Below are 9,174 nucleotides of genomic sequence, written 5' to 3' on the forward strand. Positions count from 1 at the left end.
TCTTCTGTTCCCTTTTGTCCTGACTCGTACCTTAGCAAGCTCTAGCTCAAAGAGCCCTGTTAAATTTGCATATGTCTATTCTGTTTTTGTATCCCCTGAAATTACTTCCTCAATTTGTTGGGTTGCTATTTCAAGCTGCTTTTCCAAGTAAAATATCCCACCTGGTTGTTCATCTTGCCTCCTACCAACTTTCATTTCTCTTCTAAAACTCACCTTAATACATTTGTGATCACTACCCAGACTTCTGGAGCCATATTAATCTATGTTCATTACCTTTAGCCTATCGTACATCCTATGTGACATTAGTGCATAATCTATCGTCGACTGCAGGCTCCCTACCTCCCATGTTATGTGCCCTTCACACTTCTCAGTACTGTTGCATACAACTAAGTCATGCATTTCACACATATCCAGCATCATGTTGCCTGTTGAGTATGTGTACCCGTCCATGTCTTCAATGTGTGCATTTATATCTCCTAGTATAATAATCTCGCACCCTCCACCTAGCTCATTAATGTCACTTGATATGCATTCCAGCATTTTTTTTGTTTTCCTCTTTGGCATTTGCTCCTGTCCACAAGTATACAGAGCCAAGGAGTATCTGCTCTCCTGCAACTTTCCCTTTTAGCCATAAATACTCTTTGCATTCCTGTTTGACCCTTTGCCAATTCATACTTTTACGAATGAATGTACCAATTCCACCCCCTTTTCTGCTGCCCTCTGTTCTATTGCAATATTCCCATGCATAGTCAGGATTACAGGTTGGTTGCTCCATGTCCCTAAGATGCACGTGTCTCCACAAACTCGTATACCATCAGCTTTTCCTGCCTTAGTTGCTCGTCTATCTCCTCCCACTTCAGCCTATTCCTGCCACCTTGCATGTTAATGTACCCTATGTCAGAATAACCTTGCCCCTGGTGCTTACGTCTATTTCTTCTCTTACCGATTCTACGTTTCTTGAATCTTGGGGCCTCTCTGGGTCCGTCTTCGTCTACACTGGTGGTCTTAGGGCTCTGGGTCCCCCCAAAAAAGCCATAGCTTGGCGCCCTATCCTACTACCTACTCTCTCGCCCGTGGCACCACTGTAGTGAATGCCATCCTGTGCAAAAGGGTGGGAGCCAGACTCGTACACTTTCCGATTTACGTCCATTACGCCATACCCAAGTGGTCGGCTCAGACCCCTAATGGCCCGGTTAGCCTCAACCACACTCCGTTCCATCCCGCTAGCCTGGCCCTGGACCTCTGGGATTGTGCATATGGTCACATGCACATTCGCAGAAGCTTCTCTGAGTTTACGCAACCCAACCTCTAACTGTCTGTTTAGGTTCTGGCTCCTTCCCTTCAGCACATCGTTGAGACCAGCATGGATAACGACCAGATTTTCGTGCTCCATGTTGTCCCATACCACCTTCTGAGCTTTTGCCATTGCGGCAACCATGCACTTCCCTGACTGGGCCTCCCTCGGACTGCAGCGCCCTCGGTCTGCAGCGCCGCCGCACGGGAGAGCGTGAACCACGGCGGCGCCTCGGATCTGTTTGTGCCCCAGTGGCCGCGCTGACGGGCGCTGACGCGAAGCGGTGGTCGTTCATCAAAACAGTGATGCGTTTATTTAGGAATAGCCCAAGGACGGCAAAAGGCAGACCACTGTCACCTGCCTGACTTGTAGGCACAACTGTGGCTGCTGTTACGGGATATATGCTATTCCTAAATAAACGCATCACTGTTTTGATGATCCAAATATAATCTCGCTATCAGGGAGGGAGCAGTCTACCTGACAGGAGCAGTATTCCTTTATTTGGGGTGTTGCGACGCTGCGCTCCGCAACACCCCAACGACCACCGCTTCGCATCGGCGCCTGGCACCGCGGCTTCCACCGCGGCACCGGGGTACAACCGACCGCACCGCCAACCAAAGAGGAAAAAGAAAGAAAATTGCAATACCAAGGGGGAAAATGAGTTACTCGCGAGGGCGGGCATGGAACCCGCGAACTCCCGGTCTCTTATAGCCCTGTCACACTAGCAAACTTATTGTCACTTTGAGCAAGTGCACTTTGGCTCACAAAGTGTCACTTTGTGCTGCGGGCTGCTACACGAGAAAGAGAAGTGCACTTTGAAAATGATGGTAATGGCGATGAGTGAGTCAGTAGCACAGCATATATAACAATTTTAGGCAAAACTTGCTAAGTAATAACGTATTATATTGTAACGATGTTGATCGACAGGTACACAGGTTAACAAAACAACGATATTTATTATGGGCGAACCTGTGCCCACGACTAAGAGTCACTGCGGTCGTGAGGTCGTGAAGAATGCCCGGCAGTCGCGTTCTAAAGCTGGCGTCCAACCGTCTTCTTCTTTCTCCTCGAGTGCTGCCTCGTGCGCGTGGCGCATGCGAGCCGGGTCCAACCGGGTGCTCGTGCCGCGAAGATCGCTGCCTGTTCTTCCTGAACAACACCACGGTACGGCGTGCACAGTGTCCAATAGACCTTTTCACAAACCGACGTTTGAGCAGCGCCATTGGCCGACAGGGGCGACGTCTAGCGTCAGAACATGTTATGCCGCCATTTTGGACTGTGCGCCTTGCGAGAGCAGGCCGGGCGCACTTCGCTTGTGTGATCTTCGCCGCGCATTATTTCGAGTGTTTTCTTCCGCTTCGCTTGTCTTGTGCCGCTTGACTTGTTACATGTTTCACGTGCTCGCGTGAGCGCTCAGTGTAGTGTGCCATGGCAACAGCAAGCCCAGCCAGTGGATGTGGTGTTTCGTCGTCGGTAGCGGCGGCAGCCGCATCTACTTCGTCGAGACCTGGCGTACTAATCAGCGGCATATTTCATTGTTATTGCTGGGCACATGTGACCGTATCGTCGATTAAATCTGATCACGATTACGTCTCGCGGTTGAGGGTTGTCTCATTTAGCGAAAGCAGGCGCGTACGTAGCTGTCGGGCAATGCTTAGAACCAGGCGCCGGCGGCCCGACGACGCGTGTCAGTGGTTGGTAGATATGCGGTGGTTACTGCATACGCTTCCGACGCAACTGAACAGCTCAATCATGCAAAATTTATTGGATCTGGTGCGGTGCAGGCTGCTTATAACCCAATGTCAAAGCATAAGCGTGGCGATCGAGCAGCGCGGTACCTGCAGCGAACCGACACGCGACAGTGATCACCGATTCCAGCGCAACTGTGATACAGCCCAGGTGACAGGTTTTTATTTTTAGTATTTAGTAGTTATTCATTTATACATACTGTCAATACCAATAGGTATTATAACAGGACTTGTTATAAAGTTATATTTGTTTACCTATTTTTTACGTTTGTTTACCTGGAATGGCTTTTCTTTCGATCGAATGTCTGAATTTGGAACAAGCTTCGCTCACGGTGAACCTTAACGTAGATCGTTTGCGAAGTTTGTATTGAAGATATGGCGTACGGCAAGAATTGTTCGTGTGCGCTATCTCTGAAGCGAAATAAGCCAATAACATTGCAGCCATCTCTGCTCTTTCTCTTGTTTCCCTTACACCGTCTCACTGTGCTATGTTCATAATAAGGTAATGTCGATGCTTAACAATTGTCAAATAAATACATATGCATATGACTGCAAACCACTACTGACCGTGAGTGAAAAGCGCTTAGTGGTCAGCGAAGCGGTCACTGCATGCATGTAAGTATTTCACTTGATCGACTGTGCGAGTAATTTTTTTTTTTCATTACTGTTATTCTTGCAAGCATGATGTTTATTGTCCGTGTACCCATGCGAATACCGTTTTTAACGTTCTTACTTGCGCGGGCTCATTTAGCGCGTTTCCAGGGGCGTAGCCAGAAATATTTTTCGGGGGGGGTTCACCGGCCAGACCGGGGGGGGGGGGGGGGGGGGGGGGGGGGGGCAAGCGTCTGCTTTTCTCTTAGTGGTGTGATCGATAATAAATATCGGTAGTTTAAGCAGATTCTATACATGTATATCAAAAACATGGCCCCCCTCCCACCCCCCCTCGCGTGTGCTTGTGAAGAAATTAAGTAAAAAGTAAAGCAAGCTAAGTAAAATACAGTAAGCACGACAGGTACAGTGGTAGTTTGGAGCAACGGTCTCTCATCACGCCACTGAATGGACCCGTCTTCGAAAACACATCATTGAGACGACCCGCCCGATCGGAGAAGCCATCATTAATTGTTAATCTTTGTTAAGCGTAGATGGCGTCGTCCTCGTCGGGGCGCAGTGCGTTTCACAAGTCAAGGCCGGCTATACACGTGAAAATGCATGCGTGACCAGGCTATACATACTCCCATAGCAATAACTTGTTCGCTGCGTCTTGTGCGCTAGAAAACTTAAGTACGCGCAAAAACGGGGAAGGCTTTTTTTTTTTTTTCGAAGCTTTCGTCGCCCTGCTCCCTCATACGAGAGGGTTGCATTTCCTGCGGTTAGTGCATGGGCCGCTGTGTCTTCCGCTGTGTGCGAGTGTGCAGCCGTCATTTGCCTTTACGTCAACAGATTCAGAATTGTACAGAATATTTCACCTCACAGCATAGATATGGCATGTGTACGCATTTTAAGTAGTGCGTGCAACTCATTTCTGCTTCACTTACGCCGGTGCAAACAGGAAGCGGCCTTGTACCTCACAGAATCTCGACTGATTGGTGTACTAGTGATTAGAGCACTGCACGGGCTCGGGCTTACCCGAAAGCCCGGGCCCGGCCCGCGGCGGGTAGAGCAGTTTTTTCACGGGCTCGGATCGGGCTCGGGCACGGCGTGTGCTTTTTGACCCGGGCCCGGGCCGGGCTCGGGTTTTTTGACGCGGGTCCGGGCCGGGCTCGGGCTTTCTGGTGGTGTGCATGTGGTGGTGAGCGAGTTATTCTCGGGCGTCTCAACTCTGAAAAACATTATTTTTCGGTCTCGGGCCGGGTTCGGGCCAGTTTCGAGTCGGGCTCAGGCCGGGCTCGGGCCTATGGTAAAGGGGTGGCGGGCCGGGCCGGGCAGATAACGTAGATTATTTCCGGGCCCGGGCCGGGACCGCCATAAAAGTTTTGATCGGGCTCGGGCGGGCCGCCCAACGTAAAAACGGGCCCGGGCCGGGCCCGGGCTGAAAAAATCGGCCCGTGCAGTGCTCTACTATAGTGATGCAGGAATGAACTCCGGTCTTGTTCAGTGCATAGTGCACATAATCAATTTCTCAGGACGCGTGAACTCCGACGAGAACTGTCAGCGCCTGCAACAAGAGTTTACTTACGCTGTACTGCGCACAGCAGTAATCCATGCTTGTCGGCTGTCTGTTTCGTGCATTCTATTGCATGCGAGTCGGTGGAATTTCACTGCTGTCATCAACCCCTTCGTATGTACATTGCTGGTTTGGGATTCCACAACACAACAGCAACTACCAGCCTTGCGCAATTGCTGGTTTGGGATTCAACAACACAACAGACACAACCAGCCTTCCGTAGGGGCGCAATCGCATACAAGAGACGTTTCGCGCGCAGACTGGCTACGTTCACACTTGGGAAGCGGCAAGCGGGCGGAAAGGCCAAAGCGGCCGGAAAATCTTTTCCGCGCATGTCCAAGTTGTTCACATTTGTTTTGCTACCGCCGCTGCCGCTTTCGTCCACATCCATCTAGTCTGCGTACGTTCGTCGGCGTGGTGGCGCTCATTATCGCATTATTTCGAGCGGTATGCTCATTCATTGACCCACCCGTCATCAAAAGTGATCATTTTGTGCAACTTCGCGTGTCATTTGCGACCTTCGGTAAATTCCTCGTTGGCGTTCCGTGATTCTCCTCACACGGGCGCGGTAGCGCTGAGTGACAGGTTGGTGCCTAGGCGTTATTATATAACTTTAATAGCTTTTATTTACAAGTTGTAATAACATTTCATCATTTCGTATTATTGTCGGCGCCTCCAGGACATCAAAGCGGCAACGGGAACACCAAAGCTAAAACCCGGGCTGGCCCTTGTGTTGGGGCTCGTCGAAGCCTGCGCGTCCTACGTGATACCTACGCTCCCAATCTATCGTCGCGACGAGAAAAGCACCCCGCGACTTCTGCAACATACCGTGCACGTGCACGAATTATGGAGCGCCAACGAGGAATCTGCCCAACTATTGTCTGCCATGGAAGTGGAAGAAGAAATGGCTTTTATACTTCTACCTACTTGTTTTCTAGAAATGGACAATGAATAAACGGAAGACGTGGACACCTTGGAAACGGTGGTGGTGGGTTCGCCTGGCTTTGCAATAGCGTGAGAAGTTGGGTCACGCCAAGGCTTCGTTGCCGCACTCCGGTCGCGCGTCATTGAATACTATCGCGAGTATTGCTGACAGTACGTTTTAGTACCACTCTTGTCGTAGAGCAAGGGGTGGTTCTTGATCGCGTCGATCAGCATTGCAGCCTACACTTTTGGTGCCATGTTCAATTTTACGACCGGTTGTTTACATGCTAGTGTAGCTTCCGGTCGAGCAGAACGACTTTCCGCCGCATTTCCGCTTCGCCATAGCGAAAAAATCGGTCCGAGACCGATTTGGCTCGCCGCTTGTTTTTCTGCCTGTTTTGCCGCCTAGGCGGGTGGATTTTTGCAAGATTTTGCCGCTTCCGACAGCTCCGAGACCAAGTGTGAACGTAGCCTAAGATCCTGCGCGAGCGCGGCCTAGCCGGCACCTCTGAAGGGAAGCGGCGGAAATGTATACGGAAATTTCGACCACCTGGGGTCTTTAACGTGCACCTAAATTTAAGTAAACGGGCCTCGAGCATTTTCGCCTTCATCTAAAATGCGGCTGCCGCATGTGTTGCTTCAGAATGCGGCCGCCACATTCTCGCCCAAAACCTCAGAGAGCGTCAAAGCCTTGACAAACACCGTGACAGTTGTTTTTTTTTTTCCATATGCAGAAATGATTCGCTGTAAATTACCAACCCAAACGGAAGCGCCCAGGAATGAAATTGGGATATAGTAGCACCGGTTCCTTGAATTATCTCAGCGCGAAGCGACGTGAACAAAGGGTGGGTAAGTGGGGCGGGGGGGGGGGGGGGTTGCGGAAAAAATTTCGGGGGGGGGGGTTTGAACCCCCCCAACCCCCCCCCCCTGGCTACGCCCCTGCGCGTTTCGACGCCACGCACAGTTACCGCATTACGGTTCCCGAATATGACTGATGATGAATATGACTGATGATGAGGTTGACACGTTCGTTTTTGCATTCTCTTGCTGCCCAAGCACATAGACAACGCTCAAAGATGGGTGAGCTCGATGCAGCACCACACTGTTGAAGTTAATTACCTTTATGGGCAGGGCCGCGCAGGGTGCGTGTGAACGCAGAGACAATGTTTTGGTGGACACAGGGTCTGCATACATCTTCCATAGGACACGATTTTTCCAGATCGTTGCGAAGTGTATTTACCGACTAGTTCTCTCGCAAAGTGCTCCAATTTGTCTTATACCGGTGTCACACGGCCACTTTTGATAGCGATCGAGACCGATCTGGATCAGAATGTTCGACCGCGATTGGCTCCCTTCCGCAGATTGAGCGAAGAAGCCAATCGCGACCAAGAAATTCTACCCATATCGGCCTCGATCACGATCAAAAGTGCGCCGTGTGACCCCCGTATTAGGCACTGGACTGAAGCCGTGTTTGAAAGAATAACAAATGTAGCCTCTGCTACTACATACGAGAAAATATTGCATCGAAGAGCTGACAATTCTCGCAACCTATTGGGAAATGTGCCGAAAAGAGTTTACCAAAATGCGTTATTTTACTGATGTGTGCATTGGTTCACATTAGACTGAAATGCCAAGTCCTCAGGTGATGCAGGAAACCAGCGAAGCGTGAACATATCACATCATGGCAGTGGTCTCGCGGTGTGTTGTGTTGTGGACACACTTAGTCCCCAAAATCGTTATTTTCCGCTGGTTGTTTGTGCACCCATAAACTGCACAGTGCTGGCCTGTAGCCTTTTGATGAGTATATATGCCAATTATTTACGCGCGTAAGTCATCCGTGACAAAAATAAACGCAAACATCGAAGGAAAGCTACCACTCCGCAATGCAAGCGCAAGGCAAGCTCACAGTCCAGACCGAATAGGCAACACTGACACATACTCTCCACGCCAGACCGTCGGAAGCGCCTGCGTTACAGTGTACCTGCGTCGAGCGTCGGCTTTATATCGAGGAGGAAAGCGGAGGAGGGGGGTGCAGTGGAAGCATGAGGCAGAAAGCAGAGGAGGAGGTGACGGCGATAGCGTGAAAAGAAAAGCGTAGTTCCGCGCTAGACGGACTATGGCGACGATGGCTACGAGATTGCGCCAGAGTAGCGCGCTTCGTTAAGATGCCTCGATGCGCTCGCTCGCTTCCGCTCCGTTCGCGGGGCGCGCGCTTCGAACCACTCTACGCGTCGTCTGCTCACCAAAGTGCTGCATGAGCGGAGGTCTGGTTGCGGCGGCTGCTACGAATCGCGCCCACGCGTCACCCACTCGCTGCCTCTCAAGATCTCCCGGTTAGCGAGGCAGTCGTGGCAGACTTCGCTCCGTTTGCCACGCACCGCAAGAGACAGATTGTCCGCGCCAGTCCGTTATATCGCGAAATAAAAGCACGTATAGAGCAGCGCTCAAATTTCGCATTAGGGAGTATCGTAATCGCCGGTGAACTTTTTTTCTCATATTTTCGGACAAGTCAGCGGGCGCGTATCCGTTTAATCATCGCGCAATCAGCATCAACGCGTGCATGGGGAGTAATGTATGCGTCGAATCAGTGCTTTTGAGAGAAGTGATTGGACCTTGCTGAGGCGAGATTTTAATGCTTACCTTTTTTAGGCTTACCTTTTTTTTCGGGCAAGTCAATCTAGGTGTATCTGTTTATCGCGGTAATCGTCGTCAGCACAACCAGCGTATTTTCCGCTGGTTGTTTGTGCACCCATAAACTGCACAGTGCTGGCCTGTAGCCTTTTGATGAGTAGATATGCCATTATTTACGAGCGTAAGTCATTCGTGACAAAAATAAACGGAAACATCGAAGGAAAGCTACCACTCCGCAATGCAAGCGCAAGGCAAGCTCACAGTCCAGACCGAACAGGCAACACTGACACATACTCTCTACACCAGACCGTCAGAAGCGCCCTCGTGAAAACATCTATACGAAGGGCGCGCAACTTGAATGTGGCCAAGTTGTCGCGGCAATATATATATATATATATATATATATAGACCAG

This window comes from Dermacentor silvarum, chromosome 5, assembly GCF_013339745.2.
Source record: "Dermacentor silvarum isolate Dsil-2018 chromosome 5, BIME_Dsil_1.4, whole genome shotgun sequence".
Taxonomy (NCBI): domain Eukaryota; kingdom Metazoa; phylum Arthropoda; class Arachnida; order Ixodida; family Ixodidae; genus Dermacentor; species Dermacentor silvarum.